The sequence below is a fragment of the Ascaphus truei genome, chromosome 1 (assembly GCF_040206685.1).
Source record: "Ascaphus truei isolate aAscTru1 chromosome 1, aAscTru1.hap1, whole genome shotgun sequence".
In the NCBI taxonomy this organism is placed as follows: Eukaryota; Metazoa; Chordata; class Amphibia; order Anura; family Ascaphidae; genus Ascaphus; species Ascaphus truei.
Genome location: NC_134483.1, coordinates 398,417,541 through 398,444,183, shown reverse-complemented (window position 1 = coordinate 398,444,183; position 26,643 = coordinate 398,417,541). Strand labels below are relative to the sequence as shown.

Genomic DNA, 26,643 nt, shown 5'->3' with positions numbered 1-26,643 from the left:
GGCGTCTGCCTCTTGAGGTAACTCCCGATGGAGTGTGTCCCTTTAAATGTCTCTCATAATATATGCCTGCGTCTGGTCCCAGACCGCAGGCCGCGCGCACCGCTTGGCGCCCGTCACCGGTGCACTAACACTCTATTCAGCTACTGGGGGAAGCGTCCCTATCTATGGGTCTTCCCTGCAGCAGCCACAACATGAGGGGAGTCGGGGCCTAGCTGGGATCTAGGGGAGATCTGGCCTAGTCCAGAGGAGCACCGCTCCTAGGACACTACCTTCTCTTCTTGTGTCCCTGCTCCAACTGAAGAATGTCTCTGCTTTACGCCAATGTGCTCCCTGTGCCTGCCATGAATCCTCCAGCCCTATTGGCTTCATTACCCATGTGTGATCAGCCCCTGAGGCTACTGGGACACATAGTCCCACACGGAACCTTTCCTAAGATGGCTGCCGCTCGCGGCTGTACTGCACATGCGCAAGGCGCTCAAAGCGCATGTGCGACACTAAGATGGCGCCCTGTACCGGTGAACCACCGCGGAACACCGGCGGCACCCGGACTCCTCTGCAGCAGCCCCTCCCTGCACCACCCCGGCCAGGAGGTATGAAAGGGGACCTGGCTGCATCATATATACAGCTTCTTGACTAATGCTAGATAGTGAACAGAATTGAAAATATCTTGATCTTGTTACAGTACTCTTAACTTCATTACTCTGAAGGAAATGAAGCATTACATTGGGATCAGATTAAGTACTAAATTCTATATACTCCAATGTGGCTGGTAAAGCTCTTTTCATCTGAAAACAGCTCAAATGGCCACTTTAGCAGATATAGAATTACCCCATAACTGCTGCATGAATAACAATAAACATTATTAATCACAGATCAGTGAAGATTAAATGAGTGCCCATTTCAAATCTGCACCAAAAACAAGACTGTTATTAATACCCCAAAAATGTATTATACAGTATGTGCAGAATGTCCATGGCCTGGTGCCTCTACTTTTCTCACCAATCGTCACATATCTAACTTCAGTTTGGTTCAAGATTGATAGTTGTATCAACAAAAGTATTTTATTTTTGGGAAACTAAATAAAACAATAATAATTTTTAAAGCTACAATTTTCCTTTGATCACTATTCTAGCCAAATTGTAATGGGATCCACATTTCACCCTATCTTTATTATTCACTACTGTATTTGCTGCTTCTGCTATCCTGTCCATGTATGCTATTATCTGCTTATTGATAGATGATTAACCCACAAGGAACACAAAATGTCAGCTAAATGACAGCATAATTGCTGTATTTCTCTTTTGATTTGCATATTGACAGAATGCACTGTGTTAATCAACATCACTGGCTAGAAGCAGTTATAACTGTCATGACTGCAAAATGCTTCTTGCTATGCACAGCAGAGACATCGTTTGTACATATTTTTGCTACGCACGTGATAAGAATACAGCATGCCTACAGGAAAAAGGACACAGGATACATAACGATTCACATACAAACAATATGTCATCCTGTACAGAGTTCAATATCACTGCAAGATTTTATTTGTCTATCCCTGTGCCTTCCATGGAAAATGTGTACAATATGTTTTTGTACATTACATTTATTTAACCTTTTACATTGATATTTTGCATATGCACATGTTTCTTCTGGAGACCTTTTTAATTTGAAATCCCATTTATTCAATCCACAACTGTATATTGGGAGTAGAAAGGTTCACACCCCATGGGTATATAAATTGGGGACCCTCCCCTTTATCATTAGGTGCTAAGAGTTGCTGAGAAGTCTTGGAGAGGGCCTGGGGTGAGCCTGGGGTGCCCTGACTCCTGGTGAGTGTTGTTCTGCCCCAGGAAGAGATGCCCCTTGGCTGGGATATTTCAGACTGAATGGAGGGTCCCAATCTAGCTGCTACTCAGAGGAGGGTGGGAAATTGTCACGTCAGGCATTGGTTCCTGCCGAAGCCCATTGACCAGGAAAAGGGTGAGGATTGACTACACCAGGCCTGGCTCAAAGAAACTGTGCATCTGCCCAAGTGAGTGGGTGGGTGAAGTGAGACTAAAGGACACTGTCTATATTGTACTCTCTGCACCGAGGACTCGGTGGCAACAAACTGTCCTCCAGCGAGAAACTACACCGACGCAGTGCCGGACTTTGCCTTTACTGTGGCAACCCCGGACACCAGGTACTCAATTGTCCCCAGAAATCAGGAAACACCAAGTCCCACTGAGGATCAGGGGAATCACACTGGGAACACTATCTACTTCACCTACTAAAATAATGGCAACTAGGATTCTAATCCCCGTTATGTTAACCCACGATAATTTCCACACCACTGCATGAGCCTTTCTGGATTCCGGGTCACGGGGCAAATTCATATATCAGGCTTTGCAGAGAAAAACAAAATCCCCCTCGTTCGTAAGAAGCGCCCTATTGGTCTGGAAGCCATTGACAGTAGGCCTGTACAACCGGCATTTATCTCCCTTCAGACCATTCTTTTCCAATTACAGACAGGAGAGGATCAAACGCAGTGGATTCAGTTGGATGCCATCCATACCCCTTCGGTCAATATGATCCTTTGCTACAGCTACACAACCCACAGATTGATTGCACCGACACAATCTTTCCAATGGAGTCCTCATTGCTCTAAAAACTGCATCATTACCGCCAAAAGATTGTATGGTTTCTATACCGGGAGCAGAGTAGATAAACCTACCTGAGGTCTACACAGAATTTCGGAACATCTTTGATAAGGCACAATCTGAGGCACTACCACCCCATCGGTCATTTGATTGCCTCATCGATTTGTTACCCGGCTCGGTACCCCCCAGAGGATGCTCCTACCCACTCTCTCTTCCAGAAACCAACGCCATGAGGGACTATATACAGGAGTACCTATAGAAGGGATTCATTCGTAAATCCTAATCCCCCGAAGGAGCAGGGTTCTTTTTCATAAAGAAGAAAGACGGATCCCTGCATCGACTATCGAGGTCTCAACAAGATCACCATCAAAAATTGGTACCCCCTACCTCTGATCTCCGAACTCTTCGATCGTCTACAGGGGGCTACCATCTTCACCAAATTGGACCTACGAGGAGCTATTAACTTGGTAAGAAAACGCTGGGCGACAATTGAAAGACGGCCTTCAACACCCGGGACAGGCATTACGAGTACCTCGTTATGCCATTCGGCCATGGCCAAGCTCCAGCCCTATTCCAAGATTTCGTCAATTACATTTTCAGAGACCTCCTCAACCAATATGTCGTAGTCTATCTGGACGATATACTGATCTTCTCTAAATCCATACAGGAACATTCAGCTCATGTCAAGCAGATACTTCTGCGCCTATGAGAGAACCATCTGTTCGCTAAACTGGAGAAGTGTCGGTTCCACCAGACCTCTATGGCATTCTTGGGATACATCATCTCTGACACCAGCCTTGCTATGGATCCGCTAAAGTAAAAACCGTTCTAGATTGGCCTCGCCCCACAACCTTAAGAGCCGTACAGTGCCTCCTAGCATTCGCAAATTACTACCGCAGATTCATTCAGAATTTCTCTTCGGTAGTACCACCTATTACGACCCTGATACAAAAAGGTGTGGATCCCGCCTCATGGTCCTCTGCCACTACTCAAGCCTTTGACAGCCTAAAGACTGCCTTCGTCTCTGCACCCATCCTCATACACACGGATCCCAACTTGCCTTTCACGCTAAAAGTGGACGCATCTGACATGAGGGCCGGAGCTATCTTGTAACTGAGGAAGACCCCACAAGCCAGACTTCATCATGCGCATTTTTTTTCTAAAAATATTTCTTCCGCCAAACGGAACTATGATGTAGGTAAGCAGGAACTCTTAGCCATAAAGATGGCATTAGAAGAGTGGAGACACCTCCTCGAAGGTACGGAGAACCCAGTTACCATATTAACGGACCACAAAAATCTGCTGTACATTGAAGGCGCTCGACAAGCCCTATGGTCTTTTTTTTTCCCCCATTTTAACTTTATCATTTCATACCTACCCGGATCAAAGAATGTAAAACCCGACGCCCTCTCCCATCAGTTCCTTGTGGAGGACAAGACGGAGGATCAACAGGAGACCATACTCCCCCCCAGCATGCATAATCTCTGCCAACTCTTTTGATTCCCTGGAGAGGATTGTGCAAACCCAATCCCACATTCCTGAAGGCTTGAAGTCCCAGAGGGTAGTTTGTTTACTCTCTTTTGTAGGAAGGTACTAGAATGGGGTCACTCCTCCACATTGTCAGGACACCCATGTACAAAGAGAACTATCGACCTCTTGGAATGGACCATTTGGTGGCCGGGTATGCGGAGAGATATCAGGGAATTCGTCACAGCGTGCGCTACATGTGTTCAAAACAAGACTCCCCATATCAAACCTTCGGGACTTCTTCAACCTCTTCCCATTCCGTTTCTTGGAGATGAGGAGGAGCGCAGGCAGGTGTAGCAAAATATGCAAAAGAGAATAAAATATATAGTGCAGATGGTAAACACTGTGCAGATAGATGTAATCTATAGAATAGAACTCACATAGATTGCAGAAAATATCACGTGTCAGAGATCCTTCTCTCTCTGACTGGAGCCCTTTGAATGGTAGCAGGGAAGTCCCTCAAGGTACGGATATGTATGGATAAGAAGAAAAGCCACAATAGTGCATACACTGGCGACACACTTTATTCGAGCTCGGCTAGTCCCACGAATTCGGGTATACCCGGGTGTATTGAGGTTTGTGACTGTTTTCTGCCCGAGTGCATTGAGGTATTTTCCAGGCAGGGATTGAAGCATTTTATTCCCGCTGGCTGCAATACTGCACAGTATATATATATATACTGCATTACAATTCATGAATTTATGCCATCTGGTAGACACGCGAAGCATTGCAGCCTATTAAATCCTAATCATTATCATTTAACAGATCAGCTGCCCGTCAGCCAGGCATGAACCCAGGCTGGGAAGGCAAACGCAACGGGGCTTGTCAGAGGTGAGGAGCGGCGCATTCCAGGTATCTGCCAGGTACATACTGGGTATTTGCTCGAATAAAGTGTGTCGGTGCAGTACTATTCCAATATTGTATTAATCAAACAAATAACACGAGTATATTACACTCACATTCGCCATGTACAAATCAGGTGGAGGAGAGAACCGCAGCTCGTTATATGGTGGTGCAGGTATAGGCAGCTTCACAGCATTCAGGATTCTCTCCCGCGTATGTCACAGCCGTCGCGTCACTTCCGCTATCGCGTCACGGCTGAGGGCGGAAGTTCCCAATGGAAGACTTCCCATTCCGGACTGCCCATGGACCCACCTATCCATGGATTTCATTGTAGAGTTACCCAAATCCAAAGGAATGAACACCATCCTGGTAGTAGTGGATCGCTTCTCCAAGCAAACACAATTTATTCCACTGAAGGGTCTTCCCAACGCTTCAAAACTGTCAGAGGTGTTTATTAAATAAATTTTTCGCCTTCCCGGAGTACCACAGGCCATTGTTTCGGATTGGGGCTTGCTATTTATATCAAAGCTTTGGCGGTCATTTTGTCAGCAATTGGGGATCTCACTGCAGTTTTCTTCAGGTTATCATCCCCAGACCAATGGGCAGACAGAACGAAACAACCAATCTTTGGAGCAGTTCATTCGATGCTTTGCCTCGGACACCCAGGATGACTGGACTGATCTTTTGCCCTGGGTCGAGTTCGCGCATAATAATCTACGCAGTGAATCAACAATGGAATCACCCTTATTTGTCAACTACGTCTTTCCCCTGTCCACACTTCCCCTTTCAGCACCTAGATCTGGCATAATGACAGCAGACAACATGGTACTACAGTTGCAAAATTTTTGATAGAGGATTCAAGGAAATCTCAGGAAGGCAATTTGCAGACAGCTCATTCCAGGAAACACGGCCAGTATACTGGTGTAAAGAAACCACACCTTCCAGGGGATTTTATATACCGTGTCTGAGACACGGCAACCCCTTGATTATGCAAATAGAGGTCTGCCGTGACCATATTATGGAAGTTGTTTGGGGACTATTATGTCCTTAGGTCTGCCGTGACCTTTCATATAAAAGCTCATTTTGGGTATTGCACACACTGAGATCGCTGAGACTATCAGCGCTCAACACCCCATTGCTCTATATTACTTACCAACCTACATTTGCGAAGTGGTACTGGTCTTTTTTAAAACATTAACTGTGGACGGACGTTCACAGAGGTACACAATTAGGAGGCTTTATAATGTGAAATTATAATAGGCTTTATTGTGCCTGTTCCTTTTAATCAGGAAAATTATCCAAACACAGGGGGGGAAAACAAAGCTTCCATTCACTTGGGAGTAATTCTAGTGAAAACACTATGCAACCAATTCACATCTCCCTAGTCAAGCATTTCTCCCCAGCCCCAAACATAGCATGAAAATAAGCAGATATAAGCAGTCTCTTAATAATGAAAGTCTTATCTGTTTATCAGCTGTAGAGTAAGCTTCTCTGCTCTCCTGGAACCGCACGGAGCACAGAAAATCAGCATCCAGGTTTAGAAGTCTTATTTGGGCCTTGTGTCTTGAAAGCAGCTCTGCTAACTTTTGGCAGAGTTCAAAACAAGTGTGTCTCCAAGTTAAGCTCAGGTGTCAGCTAAAGAGTTCTCACTTCCTGTTTCAAAAGACAGGCTTTCTAAGCCATCTAATTCAGGCAGGTGGTGTTTAGTAATTAACTACAAGAGGTTAACCACCACACTGCTGGATTAAAGACACATTACTGAACTGTTACATTAACATAGACCAATAGAGACATATATATATGTGAGTTTTGTGGATGCTGGATTTTTCCGTAGATGTGATACTGGGGGCTATTATGCCATTAAAACGCTAAACTACATCTATAGATTAAGTGCATATATGTTGCTTATGTCTCAGTACCCTAGAATTTAAATTAATCATAGAGATGTGCATTTAACCTAGTGGTTACCTACTACCATTATATACTGAGCAGTTATTTCTCTATACTTGACTGATTACAGTACTGAGCTGTCGGGGTGGATATAAATATACAGACAAACATATTAATGTGTTTTTATAGTCTGAAATATAATACAGAGTCTCACACTGCCAATTCCCTTTGTGAACAGGATTTTTAAACCTTTTTTATGTTTCACAGAGTCACTATTTAATTTTTTTGGATGTAATAAAATGTTATTATTTTTTGGTTTTAACAGTCCTCACCGATTTAAAAGCCTACAATATATATGTATTTTACACACAAATGATAAAGAGTGCAAACAGAGGAATTCTTTCTATCCTTCTTGGTTAAAATTTGAACATGGTACTACAGTTGCAAAATTTTTGATAGAGTATTCAAGGAAATCTCAGGAAGGCAATTTGCAGGCAAAAAACTCAAACGGACCGGTATAGTTGGAAAACCTGGGTGTACAATCCTGGAGACAAGATGTGGCTATCCACCAAAAATATTCGCCTCAAGGTTCCTACACCAAAATTGGCACCAAGGTTCATCGGTCCTTTTACCATCAGGAAAGTAAACCCAGTAGCTTACCGCTTACGCCTACCTTCCTCCATGAGAAACCCTTTGGTGTTCCACATTTCTCTACTAAAGCCCCACATTCAGGCTCCTCACTCTTCTGTCCCGGTTTCACCTCCTGCACCACTCCTCGAGCAGCAAGCAAGAATTCAAGGTACAATCAGTGCTGGACTCTAGGATGTCTAGGGGGGCCTACAGTATCTTGTCCACTGGAGGGGTTACGGCCCCGAAGAATGATCCTGGATACCCTGGCATCTTCTACATGCTCCCAGGCTCGTCCGGGCCTTCCATTCTAAGTACCCTCACGAGCCATCCCTGAGACGCCCAGAGGTTGCTCCTGAAGTGGGGGGTACTGTTAGGATCTGTGATAGACCAGCCCGCACACCCTGCTGGCACAGGCAACCTTACCGAGCTGCGCTCCCCTGGTATGTTCCACGGCACCACGGATGTTCTCTGTCCTGATCATCCTGCGCGCACATGCCGCGCGGCTGGAGAAACCAACGCCACTGACTCTGCCTCCTCTCTCTGCCCCCGTCGAAGTGTCGGTGACGCGCAGCACGCTTGGACATTGCGCGAGCAGCGCGTGCACGCAGCAAAGCAGAAACTGGTTTCTCTGCATCAGAATCCAGCTGCTGCTGATTCCCCCTCTGCCTATCACAGGATCACCTATTGCTCACTCCTCCTCCCTGCAGGCATCCCATTGGTCCCTGCTAGTATATATACTCAGCCAGCCCCTTGGCAAGATGGCGGAGCATAAGACTTGATTCAGTACAAAGTGCTTACTGCATCCCTGTCTCCCTATCTTGTACCCGGCATCTTAGTTCCTGTATTTCTCCATGTCTGACCTTGGCTAGTACCTGGATTCCAAACCTCTCTGCTCCTGCCTCTGGCTTTACCAACAACGATCCGCACCTCTCCAATCCTGACCTCAGCTTTACCAACGACGATCCGCACCTCTCCAGCCCTGATCACGGCAAGTCCCTTGTACGGCTCTAACCTCTATAACCCCGACCCGGCTACCCACAACCAATCTGCACTCCGGACGCGTCCTCGCAGCTGGAAGTTGGGTCTTCACAATCCCCACCTCGTCCCCGTGATCGTGCCTTGTTTGTGGTGAGCGCTCTGTGACATTTTCATGTATGTTAATGCCATCACCACACAATACCAACTACTGTACCTAAGCTGGGGGGGAATTGCTAACACAGGCATAAATACAGACATAAGGTAATTATGTAAAAGACAGGACAGTTAGCCCAAATCACATCACAGAACAATGTTATAAACTAAACTGGGGGAAGGATTGTCACAGGGAAGACAGAATACATGCTTTGAAATACATTCCTACAGACATGGTGCATTATGCATTCCATAATCTTCCCTAGATATTAAAGACATTTGGCTGGATGAAATATTACAAGGACAACCATGTTACACGTTTTTTTTTAAGGGTAAATAGCTGAGATTTCTCTTTATTAGGTCCCCCAGTTACCCCTACCATCACACCCAAGCGCCCTACATCGTGGAGACTCAGCCTCTTTGGAACCAACAGGTGAGCTCCACAGCACCATAACACCTATTTACCTGCAAATCTCCCTGGGGGGGGGGGGGGAATAGGAGTGTTACATAAAGGAAAATCATTTTGTCAAGGATACAGAATAGTAACCGTTGGAGACTACTTTAAATCTTGGTCATAGTCACTGCCTCTTTGGAATTGTTGAGAATCTGGTCCTATATATTAGGTTATTCAGTCACAAAGAAAGTATCATACATTATTTGTTCCAAGATATTAGTTGTTTTGCATTTTGAATGTTAGCTTTCAAGCATAGCTCTGCTGTGTATTAAATTACCTGAAATGATAAAATACAAGCTAAGAACTAAAGATGAGGTGTTCACTAATTAATTTCCCATTATTGCTACTTTAATTCAATTCAAGATGGGCCTTTCATAGAAAATCTAGCAACTTAGGTTACATGTATTATGCATTATATTTACTTTATAAACCTGTGAGGTAAATATGTATGTTTCTGGCACACCGTGGCGAGACGTAGCTAGACGTAGTTAACTATATGATAATGTAATCGGAGACTGTTAATTCCAAAATAGGTGGTTTGAAGCATGCAAACATGTTTGTTTCAGATCAGGGATTGTCAGCACATGAAAGAAAATGTGGACAGTTCTAAATGTATTTATGGAGCAAAGGCAATCGATGCATTAAACCCACAGACCCTGCAGGTAAAGGGGAAGCTTGAATACAAAACAGCATTTGTTTAGCTCTAGAATAGCAAATACCTGAAAGTTTACTACACTTAATATAATGATGTCAGCTTGGCTCACATAGACCCGTATTTATGAAGCAATTTTCTGCCACCTACTGGTACAGGAAGACACCTTTTAATGAGCCATATGTGTTTCCCAGTGGCATAAGGTGTCTTCTAAACTAGTGCTACCTAAAGGTCTAATTGCCAGGGCTCTTCAACTCATTTTCTAAAGAGGCCAGACCAGAAAAGGTTTAGGAGCAGAAAGGCCACAACCTTATTATCATTTCATTGGACACATGAAAAATTATTATATTTAAAAAATGTTAACGCATGTATAACATCTGTTCCATATACATTTACATTAACTTAAAGGAGAAGTAAGTTTAGTTTGAAAAACTGCACAAAGATGCAAGGGTCACATTAAAGCCCTTCCTGGGCCTGATTTGGCCCGCTGGCCACCAGCTGAAGAACCATAGTCTATGTATTAATGTAGCAAATCGGCAGTTTTCAGTCCTTTACTATTTAATTTGTGGTTGCCAAAATGTTTCATAGCAATATAAAGTGTATCTTTGTTAATAACTTTGGTACTTCCAAATTTTGATGCTAATGTCTTACACCATCTTGACCATGACAGATGGGTAAGGCAATTTTGCTTTAAAATTAACACAGAACACACACAGGCTGGGAAATATTGTGAAGACATGATAATGTATATGCTGAATGGAGTGGAGGAGTAGAAGAAGATTAGTTCAGCTATATTTATGCTATCTTTGCCTTGATACAGAGACCACTTCGTAAATATGGCCCACAGGGTTTAGTGATATTCTACCATCGTTTACTATAATGGGCTGTATGGCAGAGACAACATAGAAACATAGAGTGGTTTACAGAAGCATTCATCCCTACCAATAATGTCACATTTTGTTGAATTACAAATAATATATGGATAGTTTTTCATACTATTTTTTTTTATTCAAAGCTACAAAGCTGTAGTGGTTAAACTGAACACTATTGGAGGAGGAGGAGGAGGAGGAGGTAGGAGGAGGAGGAGGAGGAGGGAGGAGGAGGGAGGAGGAGGTTAAATGTCAGAAAACAAAATGTACAAAATGAAATGTACTGATCGCATATGTATTCAGCCCTTTATGTCAGATCTTGGCAGAAGCACCTTTAGCAGCAATTACCTCTATGAGTCTTTTTGGATAGGTCTCTACAAGCTTTGCACAATGGGATGGTGATATTTTGCCCATTCTTCACGGAAAATTGATCCAGTTCTGATAAGTTTATTGGGGATCGTCGATTGACTGCAATGGTCAAGTCACACCATAAATGTTCGATTAGATTCGAAGTCAGGACTTTGACTGGGCCACTCGAATATTAATTCTCTTCGTGTTCAATCACTCCAGTGTGGCTTTGACTTTGTGCTTCAGGTCATTGTTCTGCTGAAATGTGAATTTCCTCCCCAGTTTCAGAGTCTTGGCTGACTCAACAGGTTTTCCTTAAGGGTTTGTACTTTACACCATCCATTCTCCCCTTTATTCTGATAAGCTTCACTGTCCCTGCTGAAAAGAAGCATCCACATAACATGATGTTCCCACCTTCATGCGTGCCAGTTGGGAGGGTGTTCACTGGGTGATGTGCAGTGTTGGGCTTCCGCCAGACGCAACACTTTAGACCAAAAAGTTAACTTTTTATCTCGTCTGACCACAACCTTTTTTCACATGTCTGCAGTATCATCTCTATGCTTTTTTCTCAAACTCCATACACGATTAAAGATGAGTCTTTTTCAGTACTGGCTTCTTTATTGCAACCCGTCCGTACAGCTCAGCTTTATGTAAGGACTAGCTCATTGTTGGCTTCAGAGTAACAACCCGATCCAGTTTCCTGCTTGCCCGGCTGCTCAGTTTGGAGGGTGAACTGATTTGGGTAATGTCTGGGTAGCATGATGCATCTTCCACTTCTTATTGATGGACTTCACTGTCCATAGAGGGATAATCAATCCCTTTGAAATGTTCTTGTACCCTTTGTGATGGCTCAGGGGATTCCTTCCCCTTCGTTCTCTCCCTCTGTCCCATCTCCTTCCAATCCCTCTACCCTTTCCCACTCATGTCCCGTTCCATCTACCTCTCTCTCTACCCCACTGCCTCAGCACATGCCCCGCAGGTCTCGCGCGCCCACGCGGTCCCCGAGCTCCTGCAGTGACGCTCCCCACTCCCAGACACCCGCTATGCCCATGGCCAGTGCCTCACCTTCCCTGGTGGCTCCGTCCGCTCCTCTGCCTTCCTCCATCGGGGTGCCTGCGGCGCGGCGCTACGCGCGCCTGGTGACACAGCCTGTGCGCGCGCTCCCTCAACTTGCGGAGGGCGCGTGCACATGCTCCTCGTCTGGGTCCTGTCGCCCTTCCGGTTCCTCCTCCCGGTGCCTGCGTGCCATCTCCCTTTCGCAGTCTGTGCGCGCGCACCCTCAGCTTACAGAGGACGCGCGCACATGCTCCTCTTATCGGGCCTGCCACGTTCCTGACTCCTCCTCCCAGTCCCTACAGGCCATTCCCCTGACTGCCCCTTCTGTCTCCTCCTCTTCTCTCCCTGACCTATCCCTGATGTCTCCCACTTCTCTCTCTGCTCCTCCCCTCTCCCCTATTGGTGTGTCTCCCTTTATAATCCCTGTCTGTCCTCTCTATCGTCGCTCTGCATAGTTCCTGTTTCCCTGTGTGTGCTGACCTATGCTGTGCTCCTTCTTTGTCCCTGCTGTATCCTGCTCCTGTGTTTACTTTGGATTTCCCTGGCTTTGACCCCTGCTTGTCCTGGACTACCCTGCTCTCTGTACCCCTTGAACCTTGCTACGAACTCTACCTTGCTGACCTCTGGAATCCTTGGACCTGGCTTTGTACCCTGACGACTCTACTCTCTGGACCCCTGGACATTGGCACACGGATATGACCATTCTTACGCTTACACCAACAGACGTTGCAAGTATCGTTAACCACTCTCTCTACAGGCCCAGCAACGCTATACCACACTCCGGGCTTGCTCCCACTGCTGTGGGTGTGTGGTGTAATACCGTTCCCACCTCAGTACTGGGGTCTTGCCAGGTATGCGAGCTTACAGGCGTGACATTATGCAGAGCCGAACAAACGCAGACCCCCCTGAGGTGGGTACAAGTATTTCCATAGAGGCCTTACAATTTGTCAGTAACCAGCTGTCTACTGTCTCCCAGCAATTGGCCGAGTTTGCCCTTCAGGAGAGTCCCATGGCTCCTACGCCACCGGTGGCTACAACCTACGCCAACCCTGGGCCTCGGATTCCCTCTCCGAATCGCTACGATGGGGACCCCCTCGCCTGCCGCGGTTTCTTAAACCAATGTGAGGTGCAGTTTGAGATGTCCCCCTCCCTGTTTCCAACTGGTCATCCTAAAGTAGCATATGTATACGCCTTGCTCACCGGAGACGGTCTCGCCTGGGCCTCCCCCCTATGGGAGTGCAAAAACGAAGTAACGCAAGATTACTCTCTCTTCAGACGTGAATTTCAACTTGTGTTTGGTACTCCTGCACGGCGCGAGACAGCCACCTTCTCTCTTTTTCACATTTCACAGGCCCGAAGATTGGCTGCCAAATACGCCATCGAGTTCCGTATGCTGGCCGCTGAAGTCCAATGGAATGATGAGGCACTCACCGCCGTGTACTGGCACGGACTCTCAGATATGTTTAAAGATGACCTAGCTACTCATGCCCGGCCTTCTTCCCTGGAGGAGTTGATCACCCTGAGCGTACGCATGGATCAGCGTACTCAGGAGCGACGGTACGAAAGGCATTGTTCACGCTCTCCTTCTTCTGTTGTTTCCCACAGTTCCCCTACAACACCTCTCCTGGCACTGGAGTCGCCGGGACCGATGCAGGTCGGCAGTCAGCAACTTCGGGCAATGGAGAGAGCGCGGCGTCGCCTGAATAGACTTTGCTTCTACTGTGCTTCTCCAGAACATTGTCTCCAGAATTGCAAATACATTTGCACCTATTCATTTCACATTCATTTAGAGCATAATAAAGTCAAACACACACATAACAAAGTCCCATCTTTCAAGCAGCATAACATGTAGCACTGCACTATTTATTACGCATGTTTTATTACAGGTTTGAAGCAGGGGGTCTCCAGAACTGAACTGTGTTCATTTCAGCTCCAGGGACCGCTTGCTTCCAGAGATACTTAACTCAGTAGGAGCTGCCAATATCGCCTTCATGTTTAAAGGTCTTGCTCACGCAAGCCAATAGGAAGCCACAAGGGATGACATCATGACTTCCTATTGGCCCACCTGATGTAAGACATTTAAGCCACCATTGCATTAGGTACACACGTTCCCTGGCAGATACAGGCACCTCGTGAAGAGGTATCTCTGGAAGCAGGGGTCCTTGGAGCACAAATTAATGCAGTTTTTCATGATTCCTCCAACAGTAGTCCTTGCTGACCTGTAGGGGTACACAGGGGTTCTGACTGGCCGGTTAGAACTAGAATAGTCAATGAGGCCAGCTGCTATCCTAGGTTGGCTATAAAACCCCACCCATCCTGTTTGGTCTTTGCTTGTCAAACATTCTGTTTACAGGTAAGGAGTCAGGTTATTATTGTTCCCTAGCACTGCATCTTTCCCTGTTATTCTTCAATCTGGCTCCCAGTTCCACAGACCTTCAGGTACCGTCTTGTTTTTTGTCTTGTATTCCTTTTGCACTATTTTGTCCCCTGTTTATTAGTTTGTCTCTTTATATTATTGCTGTTGCATGTAGCACTGCAGTTCCTTGAAGCTTAGCTTGGTTTGTCCTATTATTTCCCTTAGCACCAATTGTCCCCTGTTTATTGTTTAGCTACCATAGCTTTTTGGTGTAGCTTTGCACATTTTGCAGACTCGATTTTGCTTTCTCTGTCTTGTTATTTTTGTGTTACATAAAATTCTATCAGATTTGATATATTGCGGACTCCTGTCTTTAGTGGGTTTCCATGCTACCTCCGAGGGTTCCATACAGTCTGATAGTTCAGCTCTGGAAATCCCCACGGCTTCCATCCTGTAATAACATTCGTTTTTAAAATTGCACAGGGCTACATGTTTTGGTGCTTTCACGTTTGTCTATGACCCTTGACTTTTGCTTTTTGAAAACATGAAAATTCATTATATAAAAAAATCTTTGTAAAAATGTTATGTCTCTCCATCTATTACAACAGCATCTGTACTATTCTTTGGACATGCTTTAAGGTAATTCTGCCCACCCACAATGAACAACAAGTGGATGTTTCTGCCTGCATGGGCTATGAGTTTTTGTGCCGTGTTGTAATATACGGTACCCGACTTCATGGCACTGCACCATCCTCTGAATCCATGCTGGCTATTATTTGAACATGTTTGTCAAGCCAACAGCAGTCCTGAGAAACTTAAATATATAATAAATCAGATATTATGGAATGCATATTTTTAGGGTCGCCTTTTTACTGATACGCAATTTACCATTTTACAGATAGACTTGACTTGGCCTTTCCCAATCAGATGTTCTTATGGATATCATTTGAATTGGTGATTTTGTTGTTGCAATTCATTTATTTATTTTTATGTTACTTTTTATTTTTTGTATTTTCATACGCAATTAGATTAATGTCATAATTATGTTTGCTGTTTGTATCAAGTCAATTAATTGGAAAAGTAATCCCTTTTAATTATATTAGAATTGCAAATATTATTTATTTGGAATATCTTTTTTGACTTGGAAACCCTGCTGAATTTGATTTTTACTGTATTTCCATATTAAAATTGACCTAAATTTGCCATTTCCGTCATTTTGTCAGACACCAGCTTCAGCACTATACAATATGCTTCATATATAATATATGGACCTATTACAGAGAATGATATTGAAGATGTAGTAACGTGGCAGAAATTTTACATTGATGATCAAATAACAAGATCAAAGCATTATATCAATAATATGATTTGAACAATATTTATTTTCAGATATTCCTAAACAATAACTAAGGTTTATACAAGACTTGCAGAATTGTGGGTTTTAGTCATAATTATTCAATAGCAGTTTAAGGGGCCTATGCAGAGAGCAGCGAATTTTAAAATTGGCGAATTTATTAAAAAGTAGCTTTTTTGGAGAGTTTTATTCTCCATATGCAGAAAAGTGCGAATTCTGCTATGTTTAACATGGATGCGTGTGGCGAGTTTAAATTGGCGAGATGCGCGCTTCAGAAACGTGTAAAAACAAATTTGCGCCTTTTTTTTCCCTTTGCAATGGCCGCGAGCGGCAGCTTCTTGCCAATTTTTTCTGGCGAGGCAAAAAGGAGACAATCGCGCCATTTTATTGGCGCGAACAGCCGCTAGATGCCGTTCGCGCCTCTCTGCATTAGGATATTTTTAAAACTGGCGAGATTGAGGTTCTCGCCAGCCGCGAGGCGAGTTTTACAAATAGAAAAGAAAAATTGGCGCGTTTTTCGAAACTCGCCATTTTCTGCTGCTTTCTGTGCGATTTTCTCCAAAAAATGGCGAATTTCGAAATAGCGCTGCTCTCTGCATAGGCCCCTATGTTGGGATTTTGTTCTTAATTTTCATTTCTTTGTTATGATTTTTTATTCATCTAATTATTTTTAAAAAAATCATTGTATGTGCCTTTTGTAGTAGTATATAATTTATAATTTTATATTGGTATTGTTTTTAAATGCAAGGGTGAGCTTTGAAACTCAGAAACAATGCCTAAGACAGACAATTTTTCTCTCCTGTCTGGTTAAGCGTGCAGTGAGTGTGGTTTACTTGATTGCTTACCTAAGACACACAGTGATGTGTATGTCCCTCTTTATAACAGAGGCTTGTAACGAATCCAAAGCTTATGTGTCCTGATCTGTGTGACTTAATAACTATTTGATTTCAAGTGCTGTTTGTATGAAATGTGGAGTTAAAACCAGAAGTTGGAACAAGGAAGGTGGAACAAGGTATAGCTCAACCCCGTTATAGCGCAATCCGCTATAACGCAGATCTGCGTATAACGTGGTCTGAGCGTGGCTTCTGATTTAAAAACATCACCAAGTGTGTTTGTTTTTTTTAGCGTAAAGGCCGTCGCGCGAGGACTTACGCAACATCTGCAGCTTTCTCCTCTCTGCAGCTCTTTCCTCTCTCCCTGCTTCATTATGTATATACTTATAGGGATAGACTTTCCGATTAAAAATATAAAGATATAAAAATATCAAACCGTGGATTCACATTTTATCTTTACATGATCAATGTCTTTTCCCAAGTAGTAAATTGCTCTTGGATCCTTATTGAGTCTTGATGTCCTTTATATCTATAACAAGGCAAGAAGAAACAGCTCTTCTAAATCTTTGGGCCAAAGCCCCCTTAGCCATCGCCGGAAGTCTCGCTCTGTGAATTCACTGGTTTCGTCCATCGATCAACTTTAGCAAACCGGCAACCGCAAAGCAGGCACCCGACTCCAAACCGTATATCAAACGGTCCCTAGGGGAAATTGGGAAAGATATGGAGGGAGATTGAAAGGGGATCGGAGAGAACAGAATCTTTTATCTCCGGGCAACCGCACCCTCAGCTGATCGATCATCATCTGTATTATCTTTATGGGATCTTCGCTACTGGCCGAACCTTCGCTGGGAGTCAGATCCAGAGCCGATAAAGACGCAGATTCCTCGGGATAACGTAGGGAGGCCTGCCTGCCTCTATTGTTTACCATCATACGAAACGGGAAGCCCCATTGGTAACGAATACCCTTTTCCTGTAGCACCGTCGTCATTGGGCACAGTCCTCTCCTCCTCTCGATTGTCATCCTAGACAGATCCTAAAAGATTTGGGTGGAGCTGTTTTCGAATTCAATTGAGCCACTGTTTCTGCAGCCTTTTATAATCCTTTCTTTGGATGCGTATTGGTGGAGTCTTAGGACTACATCTGTACTTCTTTTTGGGTCTTTGAATCTCAGTTCAAAGGCACTGTGAGCTCTGGCCATGAGAAGACCGCCATCTTGCAACTGGGGGTCAATTGACGTGAACAGTCTCTTAAGGTATGGCTGAAGGGCTTCTGCGGAGACCGACTCAGGGATGTGGCGGATTCATAAATTCTGTCTGGGCTCCCTGTTCTCCAATTCGTCCATACCGTCCCTCATGGATCTTATCTCTTCCTTGAGACGCAGGACCTCATCGTCAGTATTAACCTGATTTTGCAAAGAGGTGTCCATTTTATCTTCAAGCTCTGTAGTTCGTTTAGCCAATAAAGAAACGTCTGCTTTAAATTCCTTTACTGCTCTGTCCATAATTGACTGAAAACTTGCCTGCATCTCTTCTAGCATGTTCTGGAGATCCCGTTTTGTAATTACCGTGTCTCCCATAAAAGTGGACAGATCACTATCAGAAGCTGCTACGCCCTCTGCCCCCTCACTTACTGTGGCCCTCAGACTGTTTTCTTAGGGTGGCCTTTCTATTGGGGATATCCTCCTCCAAGCCCATACCTTGTCTCTCTCCTTTATTGTTTTCAGTGTGTGCACGCTCCCGTGCACACATCTCAATGGCGCCATCTTTCCCCTTCTTCTTATCTGCTGCTTGTTGCTTTCCGCGTCTGAACCGAGATAAACCCATGGATCCCGTCTTCAGCAATTTCTTAGTAGCCATTCATCAGCTCCCCCGCCGTGTCGAACGTCCAGCGGGGCTAACTGAGGTGGTGATCGGGCGGTTTAAAGGTAGTATTTGGCGGGGTGCACGGAGCTTCCTTAGCTTGTGTGCACCCGCATTGACGTCACACGCGCACCACCGGGCCCCTGCTTTTTAACTTATTTATTAATGACCCTGATATGGGCATAGAGAGCAAAGTCTCCATCTTTGTTGGTTACACTAAATTGTGTAAGGAAGTTTGTATTTGGGAAACAAAAATACACAGGCGACTTACAAATTAAATTAGGAGAATCCTTGATGGAGAAGGATTTAGGAGTGCTTGTAGAGAGCAGGCTTAGCCATAGTGCTCAATGTCATGCAGTAGCTGCAAAGGCAAACAAGATCTTATCTTGCATTAAACGGGGAATGAATGGAAGTAAACATAATTATGCCCCTCTATAAAACAATGGTAAGATCACACCTTGAATATGGAGTACAGTTTTGAACACCACTCCATAAAAAAGACATTATGGAACTAGAAAGAGCGCAGAGAGGAGCCACCAAATTAATAAAGGGGATGTCAAATCTGACTAATGAGGAGAGGCTAACTAAATTCAATTGGTTTACATTAGAAAAGAGGCGTCTAAGAGGGGATATGCTAACTATACACAATTATATTCGGGGACAATACAAGGAGCTTTCAAAAGAACTATTCATCCCACGGACAGTACAAAGGACACAGGGTCATCCCTTAAGGTTGGAGGAAAGGAGATTTCACCAGCAACAAAGGAAAGGGTTCTTTACAGTAAGGGCAGTTAAAATGTTACCCATGGAGATTGTGATGGCAGATACAGTAAATATCTTCAAAAACAGTAGGACATCTTTTAAGAAAGGAAAGGTATACAGGAATATACCAAATAAGTAAACATGGCAAGGATGTTGATCCAGGGAGTAATCTGATTGCCAATATTTGGAGTCAGAAAGGAATTTATTTTCCCCCTTATAAGATATCATTGGATGATATTTCACTGGGGTTTTTTGTTTGCCTTACTCTGGATCCATATACTGTACTGTAAATACAAATATAGGACAAAGTATCTATCGTCTAAATTTAGCATAGGTTGAACTTGATGGATGGATGTCTTTTTTCACCGTCATCAACTATGTAACCAAGATACACCTTGTTCTACACAAATATAAAAACACCAATTACACGTCCCTCCCTACATAAAAAAAGTATGACCACTGAAATCTGTGAAATCTGTGCAATTGTTGCTCTTTGTTTTTTATCCATTACTGCCCAATGTGTTACAAAACGTTCACAAAGACAACCCTCCCCATTATATCAGAAATTCAAATGAAGGTTATCTGCCCCCACTTCTTGGCCATACTGCTATAATGAACAAGTAACTAACGATTGTTCATTGTTCTGTCTACCCAGCAGCAGGCATTTTAATATAACAAAAGGTATTATTATAATGAACCAGTAGTCAAAAATAGCACCCCCAATAACTCCATTCAAATGAAAACTTAATCTAGGCTCACAGTCTCTTCATAAACAGTAGTTTTCATTTACCAGCTTAAAATGACTGCAATTATTTTAAAACTTTATTAAAAACTGCCAGTGGGAACAGCAAAGAATTTCAATACCAGGCTGCAGTGAGTAATTCTGGCTTATCACTGCAAGACTCGATTTTCATAAAAAAATGCAAAAGGTTAACTAATTTCTTATAGATCTGAAACCACACCAAAAACCGTGCCCAAAATCTATGATAAGTTTCATCTTCAATGCGATCTGCGTACACTTTTCGGTTATTTACTTTCTTGCTATACTGTATATGGCAAACTGCTCTGTAGGAATTGCAGCCCCAAAAGTGCAATGCCTTTCTTTTAATAAATGCCCCTGTGAAAAATTCCAGTTGGTAATATGTTTTTAATAAGTTGTTAATACAATTAATAGGTCAGTATTTAGAGGACAGGTGGAATTAAAGGAACATTCCCAAGAAAAATCGATCATTTTTTACTTAATAGAAATTAGTGATCCTCTCCTCTGGTGCTGAACCCATCTATTTTCAGCTCCACAGACTCCATGTTTTCCAACATAATTATTGTTGTAGTTACCGGTGATCCCTCATCTAGAAAACAACATGGCCACTGCTGTTGACCTGTAGAAAGCCACAGTGGGTTGCCAGGTGTCCAGTATTGAATCAGACTGCTCTGTAGTTGGACACTCTGTTCAGTAGAAATTATAGATAATATTGGACATGTATGTGTCTGGTATTATCTCTCTGGACATAGTGACATCATGGGCTTGGGTCGAGGAGAAAGCAGGGCTATTGCTAGTGGGCTGGGCAGTTTCCTCCATTTTTATTGGTTGTTGTTGGGGAATGCATCCAATCAGGAGGAGGTGTCAGGAGCTTGGGTGTAGGGTTGAGATGGAGGAAATAGCGTAGAGCAGAGAGGTGTGTGTGTGTTGTTGTTGTTGTTGTTGTGTGATGGGGTGGGGGAGAAAATGAGAGGGATTGGGGGAAAAAATGAGGGGATGGGAGAGAATGAGGGATGGGTGGGAGGATGGAGTTGAGAGCATATGGGGAGGGTGGAGGTGAGAGTATGACTGCAGCTATGTTATTTATAAATGATCTGTCCATTACATAGTTTTTTTTTGTTGTTTGTTTTTTAATTTCTCCCCAGGTAGGCACCAATTTGCACCATTTCATATTCTATTTCGTAAAAAAAATTCTGGGCAGGGCACTCTGTCCCTAAATTTTTTTTACAAAGTATAATATGAATTGGTGCACACTTAAAGTGACATTTAGAAAAAATTCTGATCATTTATAAATAACATACCTCTCCACCGGTACCAACTATCCGGTACACCGTGTTCCAAATGTGTAAAAAATTCAACTAAAATAAATCCTCCCGGTGGGAATTCTGCTTTAAGGAGAAATGTATTAACTTAGACTCTTTGAAAAATTGCGCATAATTACAACTAAAAATAGGCATCATTATATATATCCTGCAATAGTCATTATGAAGGGTAAGGTAATAGTAATTTTAATTATAAAACAATTTTGCATCATTTTATTTTCTTGATATAATGAAATGCTGGGCAATTCAATATAGCTGCGAGGAGGGAGTTATTTATTTTGTGATTTCATTTAAGATACATACTATACTGCAGCATAAGTAAAGACCACTGTGAAATAAACCCTGGTGACATTAAATAACCTTTATGTAATTTCCACAATCCAGTCATGTAAAAATTTTAATCCATAGTAGTGATGAGGCCTACCCGTAAAACACAAACAGGTTTGAGGCATTAAACAATTAGCGTCTAATCTCTCAAATATACTGGAGCCCAGATATTATAATCCCAAATTAATTTGAATAATGATATCACGATAGGATAAAAAAAATCATAAATCGCAAATATATGAATATGAATAATAGTATAGCACAATGAGTTAAAAAAATCAAATGAGCGAGAGAAGAATAAAAGAGCACCAGCTCCATAGCATGATACTGTTATGCAATTTATTAAAAATAAAAGCGTTAGTTGCATTTGAGAGAAACACCACCAACTGGAGAACGGGTCCGGTGTTGGTTTACAGACGGTGGATCTCAATTCCCTTTAAGACCGCCTCAGGGTATGGTTATCTGAGATGGTAACGGGCCGTAGAAGGGCTCCTTCATACCCTTGGTGCCAGCGATATTTCTTGCCTCCACTGGCGCTTTGCATGTAGACCACGACTTGTATTGGGGTTAGGTATACAAGGGACGTTGTTAATTTCAGCTCGGAGACCCCTGTAACGTTTATGCTTACCACAAACCAGGACCGGACCATGGGGCTGAGGTGGGGATGGATATATACAGACCTTAGACCACAAAACCGGGTTCGGGTTGCGTAGTCCGTAGTCGTGCGTAGCCAAGGTCAGGATTGGAGAAAGCAGCTTAGTCCGTAGGCAAGCCGGGGTCAGGGCAGGCGGCACAGGATCAAAGGTAGAGGTCAACAAGCAAAAATCGGTAACGGAAAACTTCAGCGGAGACGCTTCTGCGTAGGGGCTGCAGCGCGACGGGAACGATGGGAGACAGGAACACGATGCTTCAGCACAGGGACTTCAGCACAGGAACAATCTCCGCTTGGAGGAGGCGAAGAACCAGAAGCCACAGCGCTGGGGATCCAGCGCTTCAGCACGAGAAGGCAGGTAAAGCCTGAGGGAGAACAGGGCGAAGGCCCAAGGAGGCCCGGCAGGCTAAACAGAGAAGTCTGTGGTAAGCACAGTGACTTGCAGAAGAATTGCAAAGTCTATGTTCAGCAACTTCCTGGGAGAAGGTCAGCAACTAAATAGCACAGGAAGTGAATCAGGCCAGAGCTGCATAGGAGGCAGCAAAGAGCAGGTGATTCTTGATTGCAGGTTCAGGGAGGGTTTGACTGGAAAGTCTATAGCTTTGTAAGGATAAGTTCCAGCCAAACCCAGGAGCGGATTCCATACACCCCCTGCTTCTAGAGATGTATATCTCTGGAAGGGGGTACCTGTATCTCTGCAGTCAGAGAAACTGGGTGCCTAATATAATGGTGTCTTTAAATGCCCCGCATCACACAGGCCAATAGGAAGCTGTGACATCACCAAGTGTAGCTTCCTATTGGTCAGCGTGACGGTCCTTTAAACTGAAAAGAGATACTGGCACCGTTACAGAGGGAAGAATCTCTGGAAGCAGGGGATTCCAGGAGCTGAAATTAACAGAGTTCAGCCCCTGAGACCCCCTGCTTCAATCCTGTAATAAAAATATAAAAATCAAATCTGTATTGCGGCGTTAATTGTAAAATTAACAGAGGCAGGAAGAAACATTACAAACAATATGATAGTGTGTTAGAAAGAATATGCCAGCATTAAGTCCTTTTGTTTTAGTGCCAAAGAGAATTAGCATTTTTTTGTTCAAATGTTTTCCACTCTTGAGTGCTTTTAAACATTCCTTCGAGGATTTAGATTTTGAGATCATTTATTGAATGATCTGGCAGTGTGTCCCACTGGGGTGCAGTATCTTCCTTCTTCATGTTGTGTTATTGTGTGCTGGTGTAGTTTCATTCTGGTTTGAGGTATTTGGCTGATTTCACCAATGTAGCAGCATTGGTCACATTTGCTGCATTGAATCATAAATACCACATTCCTGGATCTGCAGCAGAATGTTGCTTTAACATTGAATGTTTTATGTCTGTGACTGGCTGTGGGATCTTGTCATATATGTTTGCAGCATGTGTTGTAGCATTGTCTTTTGACATTCTTAGCATCCTTGAGTTCGTTATGAAGTTTTCTGTTCACTAACGTCTGCCTGAGGTTTAGTGGTTGCCTGACTACAAGGATGGGAGGTTACGATTCATATCATCCACCGTATTTATCCAGTGCTCCTATAATTAGCAGTAAATTGGAAAGCAGAATTGACATGCCTATATATTCTATATTTCAAAGATAAAGAAAACCACACACGCCACCGCCACTACCAACACAATTATTGTCAGCCAATGCCACATCATTCTCCATCATATTTATCCACATCATCCATCATTCATATTTATCCATATCATCAATTGGCCAGGGTAGTGGCACGATGGGAAGAGGGCAATTAGCCTTATTAGTCTTATCAGCGGCTCACAATATTATATGACATAAAATTGTTGAGGATGTGGAGAAAGAGAAGTATGGTGATGATCATGATGATGACTTTGTTGACAGTGGTGGAGGGTGCAGCAGAGATAAGTAGACAGCTTCGAGAATGCTGGTTATGGCGGCGGCGGCAGCAGCAGTGGTAACATCTGTCCCGCTCTCTTCAAGTGCAGCAGTCTCTGTTATTTAAATCAGGGCAACTGGGTCTGAACTCTGTACCTGTTTCTCATTAGATTCGACATTATTTCACCCGTTATTTCACCCGTTACGACAGGCGCGAGCTTTAACAAGTTTGCTATTGTTTTTGTGTGAATTTCAATGCAAATGTAAGTAGCCAAATTGTGGGATTGAGCGCATTGCTGCACTACAGGTGCAACAACATCTGCATTATCTGTAGTCAAAGATCAGGAGCGTGGAGATTTATGTATTTTTTATAAATGAAGGGTGAGGATGAAGGTGCGGTCCTCTGTTTGTACCATTGTGAGGTGGGGGAAAGCTGGGATGCATCTAGGTACAGTACCTCTCCATGAATAGGGCATTCAACAAATAGGGCATGAATAGGGCATGCAACAAATCAGAGCTGCCAACCTTAAAGCAATCTAGACTCAATCCAAGTATTTTAAAAAGTCCAGATACAACTGAGTAGATATTTCCTTACCAGACTTGCTAGAATGGCAAATGCCTGCATCACCTGCTTTGCTTTTTTTTTTGTTTCAAACTCATATCGCTAACCTTTGACTCTACTTAAACCAACAAATTCATATACCCTGGAACCAGTATCCATATACCCACATCCTTATAAAACAGGAGGAGGAAACTTTGTTCAATAGAAAACTAAATGTACACTTTCCAGAGACGTTTGCTTCACTTGACAGCATATTTCATTACAATATAAAAGGAGGAGGTTAAGAAAGTAAATATTGATGAGCTCTGAGACAGTATTGTGGCCACCAGTCTTGCAAAAGAGAGTTCTGCTTATTTCTCAAACTCCCCTCCTCTATTTGCCAATCCCTCACAACCTAGCTTGTTAATTAATCATTGTAATAGCTTTAAATCAAAGACTTCATAACTCTTTCCAAGCACACGTTCTTAGTTGTGGCTAAGTAGGACTATAAATTGCACTCACGGCCACTTTATATACAACAAGTCTTCTTACTTACCACTCAGGTTGCCTTATTCCTACTTGGTGTGATTATATTATATTGTATTATAATTCAATGTATTCTCAATGTATTCTAAGCTTTCTTTTCTAAAGCACTTCATACATGGTTGGCCCCATTTAAGATGTAAATACAGTACTTATATATCTAGGACACATGTATCATGGAAGTTACTGAAAAAGAAGGTCTATGTATAAAAAAAGATTTGATTCACTCCAAGCTTTTGCTAATAAGTTCATTTTCTATTCATTACAACCTGCATGACATAAATAATTTTAGCAATTTCTCTAAAAGTCAAGTTCACCATAAAACCAGGTCAAATGGTAGGTTAATTGACTCATCAAAAGTGGAAAAAACTGAAGGCACCCTACAGTTTCTCCATTATGCTACAAAATGCCATCCAATTAACTCTATACGTCCTACTGTTTCATATTATTATTATTATTATTATTATTATTATTAGTGTTATTATTATTATTATTATCAATAATAAAATATGATATTTTTATATTTTATAGTAAATGCATATATATTTTTTAAATTATTTTATTAGCCTATTAAACCTGAACCACTCCATCCTGATCGATTTGAAATTAAAATTGATAATCGATGCGTTTTATTTTAATTTTGCATTTTTGGGCAGAAGTGTATGTACATACTTAAAATTGGATGCACAATCTTGCCGTGTGGGAAGAAATAACAAGCTTTGACATTTTGAGAGAGAGAACCTCTATTGGTTTAATTTCCCCCTCTCCTTTTATAACACTGACACTAGTTAACCTATTCAACTTGTATTGTAGTGAAAACTGTCAATCAATGGAAGGACAGCGCTGCAGGCAAAATAGTGGTTTCAGTTCTGACAAACAGACCTTTCTAACTGCAAGTCAAAACTGGGCGCATTGTTTGTATTTCACTGATAATTTCTTTTGTTTATTGCAAATCTGTGCTAAAGTAGTATGTAAAAGAGTAAACATCTGCAATAAGGGGATTGACAGCAATAATCTCCCATATTTGGATGGTGAGATTGACACCTGTGTTAATCTTTCTCTATTTGGTTTTGGCACGCACCACCACAAGTAGAATAGGTAAGTTGATGTTGGTGGTATAATTAAATAGACAGGCTGTTAGTGTCAATAAAAATCTGGAGCTCTTGACATATTCAACAAAAAATTATATATGCAAACAGAAAGCAGAAGGGGTCTTCTAGTGAATTCTGACATGATTTGATTCCCAAGCTGTATACGTTAACTACCAGGGGATCTCTCTCTCTCTCTCTCACTCCCCCCTCCCACAAAAATATTGCTTTAAAAAAAATGTTTTAGACAGGACTTTATATTTCTGTAATTAATCTGTATTATTTGCACTGATATTGCCCACGTTTCTGCAACAGGGAGATGTTGCTA

The 26,643-nt window shown here is 42.9% G+C and overlaps 1 protein-coding gene across 1 annotated transcript in view; it reads left to right on the top strand.

Annotated features, from left to right (window-relative positions):
• The window catches only part of RXFP1 (relaxin family peptide receptor 1), a 175,522-nt gene that overhangs the window by 46,572 nt on the left and 102,307 nt on the right, over positions 1-26,643 (top strand). The window lies entirely within an intron of this gene.